This window comes from Tamandua tetradactyla, chromosome 4, assembly GCF_023851605.1.
Source record: "Tamandua tetradactyla isolate mTamTet1 chromosome 4, mTamTet1.pri, whole genome shotgun sequence".
In the NCBI taxonomy this organism is placed as follows: domain Eukaryota; kingdom Metazoa; phylum Chordata; class Mammalia; order Pilosa; family Myrmecophagidae; genus Tamandua; species Tamandua tetradactyla.
The window spans coordinates 135515788-135529441 of record NC_135330.1 but is presented as its reverse complement, the minus strand read 5'-3'; the positions used below and the strand labels follow the sequence as shown (position 1 = coordinate 135529441).

General features: G+C 35.2%; 1 pseudogene; it reads left to right on the top strand.

Annotated features, from left to right (window-relative positions):
• Nucleotides 1-3508: 3508 nt before the first annotated feature.
• On the top strand, nt 3509-4003 carry LOC143680500 (centrosomal protein of 19 kDa pseudogene; annotated as a pseudogene).
• Nucleotides 4004-13654: the final 9651 nt, after the last annotated feature.

Sequence of the window (13654 nt, the reverse complement as noted above, 5' to 3'; positions counted from 1 at the left end):
ACAATTTCTATGTAAATGCTTACATATATTATACATATGAAAATGTATATACCTATACATTCTTTAGCCTATCTAGCATTATCTATTTCTTATTATTTCTATTAATTACATATTGATTATGTTCTCATTTAGGAATTTCTAGTCTTAATACTTTAGATATTAATTAATAATTTTCAAATCATCTATAATTTGTAGCATTTTATTCTGTAAATAATAAATGTACTTCAGGTGAGTTGTAGAATTTCAACATCTGAATGATATAAAGATAGTTATCACCTAAGTAATATCTAGGATTATTTGAACTAACATCTAGGATGGGTAGTTGTAAGTGAAAATAAAAAATTCATTTATACAACTGACTTATGTGTCTTATTTGTTACTACTGTTGTTATTCTGATTTTTCAGAAGATTAGCTTTTGAAATCACAAAGTCTTAGATAATACATCATCTCAACAATACCAGAAATAAGTGTGAAGTTGGCATCTACTTCCAATATTTGAAGCTGAAACCAAAGCCAAGCCGTAGTGTATTTCTGCATACAAAGGGGAAATCTTGATATATATGCATAAAGGTATTCTTTGATTACTTATGCAGTTTTACAGTGATAAGCTATGAAAATCAAGGTGATTTTCCATCAATAGTAGACTAATTGAAATTAACATATTACATTATTACAGCAAAATATTAAGCACCAAAACTAATTATTCTGGTTTCAACAAGTTTGCTTCTTTGTAACTATAAAACTCAACTGAGAAAATGGAAAAAATTAAATACCTTAAAGTAATTGGTGTCATAAATACATATTGACCCATACTTTTGTGTATTTTCTCAAGGATGGAGATAGGTACAAATAGTGGGATGCTGTACAGATGAGTTGGTATGACTTGAGAAGAAAATGGATTAAAAGATGTAAAAGCATCTGGGCACACCCAATAAACATAATCATGAAACCCTTTTTGAAAATTATGCACGTATACACACAAACACAAAAAAATGAGAAAAATAAAGCATTAAGATCTTATCAGTTATATCTCCCATGAATAAATCCTTGAATACATAAAGAAGAAAAATAATTTAAAGTAGAAATGTATAGTAAATGAAAGGTCAATCAAGAGAAGAAAACATTGACTGTGTAGGCATGATTACCCTCAAGGAAAAAAAAAGGTAAAATGGCTAAGAGATAGCCACAGAATTAGCAAACACTTTCCTATGGTGTTAGTTTTGTTTTCTAGGTTATCCAATGCTGTTATTCAACATCCCACCTAATTTTAGTATCTCTCCTTTTTAAACTGTTTTTATGGAGTATGGTACCATCACAGCACATAAACACAGATAGAAATGCATGTTTGATACATTCTTCTTTTTAAAGTTCTGATAGTACAGCTCAAAAGAATGTGAAAAGAGAAATATTACAGATAATACTTCTTCATGTACTAAATTTAGTCAAATTTCTGAAGATATTATTTAAAAGAGTATAAAAAATCCTTCTTACTGTCAGATTACCAGAATTTAATATCTTGCGTTGTCATTTATGGTACAAATATATTTTCTGCTTTTATTTAGATCTTGAATATGTCTCTAGCAACATTCCCTTTTATTTCTTCTTTCCATTCAAATATGTTTAAGTTTTGTGGTATGAATTGTATTGTTCCTTGTATTCCTTCAAGGGAACAGAATTCAATAAAGCATCCCAGGAAGGGCTCATTGAATTAATGTCCTTATAAAACATTGTCATCACATGCAAAACAGAAATCCTATATTTTATATATATATAAATCATATATGCTAGTTTATTTATATGTGCTATTATTCATGTAAATAAAATTTAATGTCAAAATTGGGAATATAAGATACACAGTTATAAGAATGAATATGAATAATCAAGATATAAAATTTCAAAGTGTAGCACTCAAAGGTCAGAATTTAATAGTGACAAAATTTTCAAAAATTTTCAATTATGAAATAACTTTCCATAAATAAGACTAATGGCAAAAAAAAAAAAAAACAATGAAGGAAGAAAACAATGAAAAACAATGAATGAAGAAAACCAGTGTCTTGGTTCCATGGGTTAAGATCCTACACATCAAAAGGCCCTGCTTTCAATGGGTCTGCACCCACAGGAATGGATTAATTTTAAGAACACGTATTTCTGGAATACATACAGCTTCAAACCATCACTAAAATCATTTTCCTCTGTGGGTCACTACCACAACAATATAAATAACTGTTTTATAAAAGCATTATTTGGCCAGATATTAAATTAACATTTAAGGTTATCTAATGAACATAAAAAGTTATAAAGGTTTCATACTTTTATTTCTCAATTTAAATATTGATCATATTCTCTATGAATGGCATATTCATGTTTATTATATTAATAATTAATAGCAATAAGAAAAATTTCCTGCTTTACTGTTGGGGAAATATCTGGCTTTACAACATCTGTTTTAGAACAAATAATACTGTTACATAAATACAAAAGTTTTAGATAATTGGCCAAAGCACACATTTATCCTGACCCTGAACCATGCCCCTTTTTTATTAGTGTCAACACCGGAGTGAGAGCCTTACCCTGCCTCACTTTTCAGAAATTTTGCTGATTCACTTTTAATTATCAACCATTGGAAGATGTCAGTTTTTATTTTTTATCTCATGTCATGGTTAGGGACAGGTGTCAACTTGGCCAAGTTATGGTACCTGTTCATCTGATTGGGCAAGCGCTGGCCTGTCTGTTGCAATGAGGACATTTCATAGGATTAGGTCATGATCGCGTCAGCTACATCCACAGCTGATTCCATTTGTAATCAGTCAAAGGGGAGTGTCTTCTGCAATTAGTGATGCTAAATCCAATCATGCAAAGCCTTTTAAGGAGGACTCAGAGGAGACAGGTTCCATTCCTGCTTTGGCTGGTGAGCCTCTCCTGTGGAGTTCATCCAGGCCATCCATTGGAGTCATCGGCTTCGCAGCCTGCCCTGTGGATTTTGGACTCTGCATTCCTACGGTCACGTGAGACACTTTCATAAATTTTATATTTGCAAGTGTTCCCTGTTGATTCTGTTTCTCTAGAGAACCCTAACTAATACATCTCAATTTTAAGCTTCTTCTAGTCTCAAAACCGTGAGCCAATAAATTTCCCTTAAGTCAATACATTGCATGGTATTTGACATTCCAGCCTGGAAAACTAAGACACGTGAGATTTATGGTGTGATTGAGTCTCATTTAACATTTCAAACTTTGTCATAATGCAATATTCTCTGTTGTACATATGATTTTCAAAAACATACCATCAGCCCTACCTGCAGGGCCGGCTTGTTACTTGCCATGGTGTCTGGTAAGGGCTCTTTGTATGCGTTGCAGTTGTATGGAAACATCCGGTCACAGAGGTTGAAGATTTTGGCCTGAAGAAGATGTGCTTTCTGCACTTCTCTAAGACGAGCCATTATGCAACTAACACATTTTCATTAGATTTCTTCTGATTTACCCTGAAGTATATTGAGAATGATATGTATGCACTGCCAAGAAGTGTGGAATTAGATTCCAGCCTCCTGTTATTATATTAATCTATGAGAGTAAATCAAAGGGAAAAGTAATCAGCACATCACGCCAGTCTGAAACTTTTCAAAGTTTTCAGACTGCAATAGAGTTGCTGAACAACTAAGGAATAATCTACAACACAAGACTTACCTGGAACAGGTAACTCTGAAGCAGCTAGAGAAATTGTTTGGTTTTTTACTAGTTTACTTGAAGAGGCAGAACTTGGCAGAAACAGTAACACAAGTTCAAAGGGAAGCCAGTATTGACCCTGAGGAAGACCTGCACAAGCTGGATGATAAGGAACTTGCCAAAAGGAAAAATTATCATGGATGAACTGTTCGTGAAAAATCAAAAGAAAGATGATTCCAGTTTTGTTTACGACATCGAGGTCGAGTTCCCACAGGATGAACAACTGCAACCTTGTAGCTGTGACACAGAGGCAGCTGATAGAGTGTGGGCTATCAGATAGAACTTACTGGGCTATCAGAAACTCCGTGTTTATACAAAGAACATAGAACATAGATTGATTATAACAAAATATGTAAAGAACCCTAAATATACTTATTGGGTCATAATTGGGTTGACCATGTTACTTTCCAAAATCAGGACATTTAGAGCATCTACTACGCAGGTGCATAGGGAATATATAGGACAACAGAATACAGGAATCTGCCTTTAAGGAGCTAACGATCTAATTAAAGATAAAACACTTGTGAAAAGCAAATTAACATTATTAAGTAGCAAAAAGACAGAGCCAGATGCTTGATAAACACAGTTATGCTAAAGACAGTCAGTCTAGACCACCATCATTATGAGTAGAGTAGTCAGGGAAGATTTTGTCCTTCAGTGGGAAAGATAGGACTTTGCCTGACCCTTGAAATGATAGTATTAGCATGGAAGCTTGTATGGGATTCCAGATGAGAAAAACTGGAAAATAGGGGAGCTGGGGGCAGTGGGGCTAGGAAATAGAAAGCTTCATTTAAGGAGCAGTTAGTAAATTACAGTTTAACAAGATTGTAGGGTATACACGTTTACCAGGGAATTATACTCTATGCATCGTGCCTTTGTAGGTATTGAACCCTGGAGTAGAAGAGAACCCCTGCAAAATGCCTTGCAGCTGCAAAGTGGATGTCCTCTGATGAACAGCAGGGCCAGTCCCCCTTTCAGATATCAGGGCACTAAAGACATTCTGAATCACTGAAACTCTTTCTAAAAATAAGAGGTTTGGTTTATAAAATGGGAAATCTACCCATTACGAATGGACATAAGATACTGTCAATTTAGGCCTATTTGTGTGTTTGAAGCTTCAAAGAGAGAGGTCTCTAAGAAGGTTATCTGAGTACAAATAATTCTTTCTTCTTACTGGAAAAGAAAATAGACCATCAATTTTAAGGTGGGATATGTTTGGTTTACAATATAACACTTCTCTTCACCAAATTCTGCTAGTTATACAACCCTGGAATTTATAAATTGATATTAATTTTATCTTTGTTGTCATTTTTTAAATGATTATATAAAAACCACATTTCCATAGCCCTCTTCTTTTATCTCTTTTGCTATTCTGAAAAATGCAAACATGTTTAAAGACATTTAATTTCCCTATCTTTTTAATGTGATTCAAAATGGATGCTGTTCAAAAGCATTTTATTTTTTTGTTTTCTTTCTTCAATGTTAAGTTCAATGATAGCAGTTCTGACAGAAGTGCAGTCACATAGTCATAGCTAAGATAGTTTTTGAATAAAAAGATTTGCTATAATACCTTTTCAAAACTAACTCTGTGGGTTTTAAAGTTAGACTATGTACCAGGAAAGAATTTTTAAGTAGCTAAAAGATATTTGAAGCAGGATGATTTAAACACTGTAAGTGTTAGAGTAACTGAACTGAAGTTATCCTAACATTCTGACTCTTTTTTCTTTCATTGTCCCTGAAGGGAGGGAACAGAGGAAATTGTCTTTAAAAGTAGAGAGCAGCTGAAACGTATCAGGTATATCTTGTATTAAAATGATCTACTACACTGCCAAGAAATTGGCAGCCTTGAATTGCCGTTCAGATTTGTTGTAGTTAATAATCCTGAGTGTTATAGGGTCATCTTTGAAACATATTAACTACTAGACTATTAAATTTCTATAGATGAAATGTGTGTTATTATGAATGAAAAATATGAGTCTATAAGCATTTAGGGGTAATGTGCTTCCTTTCAGCATGATGTATATATATGCACAGAGATAACTTAATCCACAGGAGATGTGCAAGTAATTTATTTCCAACCATTGAGGTAAAACTTGACAATAATTTATATGACTTTTAATGGGATGCTGCAGCCAAGGCAAATATGACATTGAATGATACAGAACTCTTGTCACAGTACAGTTCATCTTTGGCTTGGGGCATTTGGGTATTTTTGTTACAAAGCCAAATTGCTCCTCTTGCATATGGGTAGGTGCACACACACACACACACACACACACACAAAATGCAATCACTTGGCAAGCTTTTAAAAGAAACTAAATGATTAATGCCAGGCTTTGAGTGGTTTTTTTTTTAATTAAATTGGATAGCTACAATATTTCAATCCAGAAATATTACTATATCATCACATACTAAAACAAATATTGGCAGACCTCATAAACAACAGATTTCATTCTGAAAGAATTATTATTTTCCTTTATTTCCTAGTGAGGCTATGATATAATTTTATTCAATATATTGTAAAACATTTTACCTTGTGCTATATTTTCTCTTACAGGAATGATTATGGTATTTTTCTAATTTATTTCCTTTTAGGTATTAGTCTCTATGAAACACTATAATCAGTGAAGCAGAATATAGATTTAATACTTATTTAATATTTGGGGGAAATAATCTAATCTTGCCATACCTAATATAAATAAAATCTTGATTGTCTACATCTCAGATATGTTGCATTTATTTATAATCATTTACTTAAATTAAGATACATATTTATAAACATACCTGAAATTATACTGGAGACAGTATCTAGCACTTTAAGCATAGTTGTAAAACTTTTTTGTTATTAGCCTACTTGTTTTCAAAAAACTTAGATTTACTTTCCAATATTGGTTGTAACTTATTTTTATTTGGATGGCACACGAACATTTTCTTTCTATCAATTCAATAAAATCATGGACTTCTGGCCCCAGTAGAGCTAGAGTAAACCCATGGAGCCTAGTTTTCCAACTAAAAACTACATAAAAATATCTGCATACTCTAAAAAATGAACAGTTGCAGGCAAATTCAAAGTGAAGTCAAAATGATAAAGTGCTTGTACAATCATGAATATTTTTTCTCTCAGCTTTGACCCAAGGACAGGCCTCAGTCCTGGAACTGCTCAGCAGACATGAGTAGCAAAAATCTCCATGAGAAATTGCTCCTTTCTGAGAAAACTGCCCCCTGTCCACTGATAAGTGTAGAAGGCATTTGCAAAGGCTGTTTTTTCTTCTTCTTTTGTTGGGTTTTACTTTTACCTGGATATTAACAACTCCGGTGGAGAAGCAACACTGCTGTTGTGTCAGTGGCTGCACAGTACCCTTACACTCCAAGAGAAAACCCATATCTTAATTATAAAGAACCAGGAAAAGAAACCACAATGATATAAATAATAATGAGTGAATCAAAGTTTCCCTCTTTGATCTCATTGCATCACACGGGAATCATAGTCAGATAGAACTGCAGACATCTCAGGGGACTAAAACTCTGAGATAAATTAAGAAAATAACCCTCTTGGAGTTTGGAATTATGGGAGAAATCCTAGGGAGAATAGAGCAGAAGTACATTCCCTAATTCTCTGTGTGAAATGAAGCATCCTGAGCTCTGTATATAACTGATGCAAAGCATAGGAAAGTCTTTGAAGCTTGGGCAATGAGAGATATAGTGAATTAAGATAGAAAATAAATTTATTAATTTCATAAGTGTGTGTGTGTGTGTGTGTAAACTACTCCTAACATAATATTTAATGTCAAATGACTGAATGTACCCTCCTCTCTCTACCACCCCCTACAGCAATCAGGAAGAAGGCAAGGAGATCTGCTAATGCCATTTGAATAAAAAAAACACATTGGAAGTCCTACTCAGTACACTTAGAAAAGAAAAAAAAGTAAATGGTATACGTTTTGAAATGAAAGAATTGACATTTGCCAAAAAAAAAAAGGCTTGCTAAGATAAAAAACTCCCAGATAATCTGTAAAAGAAAGCTCCTAAAACTAATTTCTATCATGTGTGCAGGAAATTTGGCACTCTTAGCTTTATTTACCAGTAATGAATAACTATAAATCATTATTCTGGTACAACTCTAATAAAATATGTGCAGAATGCATAATTTGAAAGCATCAAAGCAATGATAAAAATCAAAGATGTATATATAATGAACATCGAAAGACTCAATAATATTAATATTTCAATTCACCATACTTTATAACTTCAATGCAATTCCAATCAACTTCCATAGCCTTTTTCCAGATATGGACAAGATAATTCTGAGCTTTCTATGGAAAATCAAAGTAATAAAATAAAAGAAGCCCCTCTATATATAGACCACAGGGTTCCAAGGATGAAATGGAAAGTCACAAGATAAGATGGAAAGTGAAAGATGGTTGTAACATCAGTTTGAAAAGAAAGAAAATACCATGATAAGACTTAATACATACAAATATACGCATGAACTGTTTCAAATACCTGTTTTAGCTCATAGTTTTTATTTTATACTATGTTAATAGTGCAGTTAGCGCTACAGTCTAAGTTTAGAGCATTATTCATACTTCAAGAAGAAACTCTGTGCCCATTTCCGCACACTCACCCTCCAATCCAGGCTTAGGCAACCAGCAACGTATGTTCTGTACCCACAGATTTGCCTGTTGTGGAATTTCATATAGAAACATATATTATGTGATCTTTTCCAGGTTTATCCATATGGAAGCATGTGTCCTTCCATTTTATTATCAGGTAATGTTCAATTTTATGAATATATCAAATTTTGATTATGCATTCATCATCAGTTGAGGAGCATTTGATTTGTTTCTACTTTTTTAATATTAAGAGTAGTGCTGCTGTGAACATTAAGATGGAATATTGAAATCTTAGCAATATCATGTTTTCCAATCTACAAACATAGGATGCCTTTGCATTTAATTAGATATTCCGTAATTTTTTCAAAAATATTTTTAGTTGGGTTCAATTTCTGGTGCCTGGCCATGTAAAAAAAATTATTTTTAGTTTTCAGTTTACATATATTGTACTTTTTGATAAATTTACTTCTAGCTATTTTATTCTTGTTGATGTTATTACATGGAATTGCTCCTTCATTTCAATTTTGAATTGTTTAATGCTAATGTACAGAAATATAATTGATTTTTGTATATTGATCTTGTACTCTGCAATCTGGCTAAATTCATTATTCCCACTTTTCCAATGGTTCCTTTAAATGTTTCTATATATAAGAATATGCCATCTAACTATACAGATAGTTCAGTTCTTCCTTTCCAATTAGATGCCATATATTTCTTTTCTTTGCCTAACTGCTAGGGCTAAAATCTCCAGGACATTGCTGAATTAAATGGTGAAAGGAAACCCTTCCATTGGCCCTTATTTTAAGGAGAAAGCACTGTGTTTCATCATTACATATAATATCAAATGTGTTTTTTTTCCTAGTTACTAATGATCACTTTGAGGAAATTCCTTAATCTTTATTTTATGAAATGTTTTAAATCAGGAAACAACGTTAGAGACTTTTCTGGTTCTTTTAAGATGACCATATGATTTCCATTCTTCATCAATATTCTGCATTACATTGATTAATATTCTTATGTTATAGTAACGTTGAATTCCTTGGGTAAATCCTACTGTAAAGTTATGGTGTATAATCTTTTTTATATGTTTCTGAATTTAGTTTGTACTTTGTTAACAGTTTTTAAATGCATATTCATAAGTAATATTAGTCTGTTGTTTTCTTTTCATGTTTGCTAGAGAAATCAACAGCAAACCTAGAAGCCATCTCCTAGCCCTCTCCTACACAATTCCTTCTCTATCGTGTGCAGATGTTTCAGCATGTTTCCATTCCACAGCCTAGACAAGGTGTTAGGTCTAATGAAAAGGCCTGACCATATCTTAAACCCAGAAACCAGAAGCAACTCCACCTCTTTATCAAGGCTACTTTATCGTCCTAAAGAAAGTTGTAGGGTAAGGAGGAGAATTAGGTTGTTACCCCTTTTGGGGGAGTGTCTTACTAATAAAATCATCAATGTCCCACTACAAAATGGGACTCTTGTGAGGGGCTAAGTCTCTATGGCAGGGGTTGAAATATCCATCTATCAACTCCTTGTAGTCATAGCAAGACCATGACTTTATCCTCGTTAGTCCAAGGCTTAACTGGGACTCAGGGACCTCACCTAGAGTGGGATATGTTCATCTGAATCCCTGAGGCTCCACTCAAGCAGAATCTTGGCTGCATAGCAGAAGCAGCTATACTGTCAGCTGTTTGTTTGTTTGTTTTTCCAATCCCAGTCTCCTCCTCCCTTAACTCCAAATGACAAATGACTGCAAGTTTGTTGGAGGATGGGGTTAGAGGTGAGACAATCAAGACACCCATTAGCCTGACTGATCAGGATGGCAGTAGCATGCCCATCATAAAGTTGGGACAGCTATGAGAGGAATCCTCTCCAGGATTCTGTCCATACTTGTCTTTCATCTCTCATGCCTCTTTCTCCATAAAATTTGTACTTTTATTTTCACCTTGGCACCTTATCGTTGGCTTTAATCAACTCTTGATCACTAACCCTAAGACCAGGGTGGGTGATATGAGTGCAGGTATACCTGGTTCCAGAGTGAGAACAGATAAAGACCATAAGCCAGGGGAGTGTACACTGGGCAGTGGAAGCCCCAACATCACTGATCTCATCATAGAACGAAGTAGTCTTTGCTAGTCATTGCTGGCTACACATGCCTTCCTTTACACTGGATCTGAGAGACGCCTCTACAGTTCAAGAGGGAGTATTTATACAACATATAGGGAAGGAGGCCATGCCATGAAGAGTTCCTGCCCTAAAAGGCAGCTGGAAATGCCTGTTCTTGTTTCAGGTTCAAATTATGGTCAGGCCAGCCATTACATTACTGCATGCTTTGGATTTCCTAAAATTCCTTCTGTTGATTCTATTGTAGTAAGAGAACACAACTTGAATTATTTCAATCTTTCTAAATTTATTGAGGTACATTTTATAATCCAGTGCATGGTTTATATTGGAGAATGTAATAGGTGCACTTGAGAATAATGTTAATGTTGCTTTTGTTGAAGGAAGTATTCTATACATGTCTGTCAGGACTAGTTTGTTTATAGTGTTTTTCAAGTATTCTGTATGAATGTTGATCTTCTGCCTAGATATTTTATCCACACTTGAGAGCATTGAGTTTTCCAGCTATTTTATTTGAATTCTCTATTTCTCCCTTCAGTTCTCTCACTTTTGCTTCAACTATTTTCAAGTTCTCTTTTTGGTGCATGTATGTTTAAAATGTTTATATCTTTCTGACTGAGCTGCCTTTTTATAATTCTCAAATATCCTTTGTTTATTCTAAGATTGTTTTATTTTGCTTTAAAGACATTTTGTCTGTTTTTAGTGTGGCCAATTGTTTAGGTTTGCTAAAGCTGCTGAAATGCAATATACCAGAAATAGGTTGGCTTTTACAATCGGGATAAGTTCTAAGGCCATGAAAATGTCCACATGAAGGCATTTACAGGATGATATCTTCTCTGAAGCAAGGCCACCAGCATCTGGGACACTTCTGTCACATGGGAAGGCCAGCATCTGCTGGTTCTTTTCGCCTAGTTTCAATGTTTTCTGGCTTTGGTGACTTCCTCTCTCACTTCTTCTGGGGTCTTTTTCTCTATATGCTTCTATAATTTCATCTCTCTTGAAGGGCTCCAAAACCACCTTAAGTGGGCTGAGTCACATCTCAATTGAAATAACCCAGCAATTGAAATAACCTACAACAGGTTTGTTCTCACCAGAATGGATTAAAAGAACATGGCTATTTCTGGGGTGCATAGCTTCCAAACAACCACATTCCTCCCTTCAAACCCCCAAAAGACATGTTCTTTCCATATGCGAAATACATTCATTACATCACAGTATCACAAAAAGTTCAAATCATTTCAGTAACAATATTCAATACAAATCTAATCAAAATAAGTTACAGACGTGGTCTCTCCTAAAGTAATATTACCCTCCAACTGTGGGCCTGTGAAACTTAGAACAAGTTATCTGCTCCCAATATACAAAGTGGGAACAGTTATAGAGTGAACATTCCCATTTCTATGGGGAGAAATTGGAAGGAAAACAGAGATCACCAGAAGCAAACAGTTCTAAAAACCTGCAGGGCCTAATTCATTAGATTTCCAGGTGTGAAAGTCATCAAGAGAATGATGCTTTCCCTTAGGGTTTGAGAGAGTGACAGGCCTACCCTTTCCAAGGGCATGTGCAGTGGCTCTGCTCTCTAGAAACACTGGAGAGATGGTCATGCTCTCAACCTCTCCCTCCTCAAGCATCAGGGTTGTGACTCGAGTCTCTGCCATTACCAGATGTGCCAGTTTGAAAGTATTACGTACCCCAGAAAAACCACATTTTAATCCTGAGCCAATCTTGTGGGGGCAACTGTTTATTTTAATTTGATCCAGTATTGTAAGTGTAAACTTTGGATTATATTATCTCCATGGAGATGGACATACCCAATTCAGATGGGGTCTTGATTAGTTTACTGGAATCCTTTAAAAGAGAAAACATTTTGGAGCACTAACAGAAATGACAGAGCCTAGAAAAATGACAGAAGCCTCAGAGCTGACAGAATCTTCACAGCAGAACTAACACAGATGCAGACACATGGAGAATAGAGACATGGATGTTTGGAGATGCTTAGAGCCGATTAGACGTCGCCATGAGATGTTAAGCAAGCCAGAACCTGGGAAGAGTCAAGGAAAATCAAAAGATGAAAGCAGGCTCTAGAGAAGCAAAGTGAGGAACCCTGACAGGAGCAGAGTCTGAAGGCATCGGAGCCCAGGAGAAAGAGACCAACAGATGCCAGCTACTTGACTTTCCAGAGGTGTTCCTGACACATTGGCCTCCCTTGAATTAAAGTATCTTTCCCAGGATGCCTTAGTTGGACATTTTTGTAGGCTTAGAACTGTAAACTTGCAACTTATTAAATTCCTCTTTAAAAGCTGTTCCGTTTCTAGTATATCACATTCTGGCAGCTTGCAAACTGAAGCAGATTTAAAAGGTTCACCCCCTCAGAAGTGTATGGTGCCAATGAGAGTCTCCCCAATACCCAGGGAATGTGCTCAGTCCTCTCTGAAGCTGCAGGTGGCAGCAGTCTTTCTGAACAATAGGGCAAAAGGACAACCCTGTGCAACCTCTGTGACATACTCACTCTTTCCATGTGCTTGGGTGGGTCCACTTTCCTGACCCAAGGTTTTTTAGCTCCAGACATTGTCTTTCATGGCTTCACCTTCAAAGTCATCTTTATTTCAATCTGTCCCTTTTCTGTTTCTTTTTGTCCAGGCTGGCAGTGGTCTGTTCATATAGCTCTCACAAAAAGTTCAACAGTTTCACATGCAGCACACAAGAGTCCCAATTGTTAGATAATAGGACTTTCCACAAATCTTTTCTGGATTGCTATATTTTCAATCCAGTCTTGTACTGAAGTGGGTGGCTGGTTCCATGTTTGGTTACATCCTTTCATGGGGCACTATTCTCTGAAGACTCATTTTCTGAAAGCTCAACATTTTCCAGATGATCAATTTTTGATCTCTTTTTACTGAAGAGTTCAGTGCTCAGCTTATCCCTTTCCTCTCACATTTTACTATAAGTTGCAAGGAGACGCCAGGCTGCCCTTTCTACTTTTCGTTTGGCAATCTCTCCAGCTAAAAATTCAAGTTCATCACTTTCAAATTCTCCCTTCCATCTTACATTAGAACTCAACTTTGCCAAATTCTCTGCCATTTTGAAAAGGATAATTTTCTTTCAGTTTGTAATGACACATTCATTATTTCTGTCTAAGGTTTCTTCGAAAGTACACTTACTCTCCATACGTCTACCAAAAGTCTGTTCGAAGCAATTTA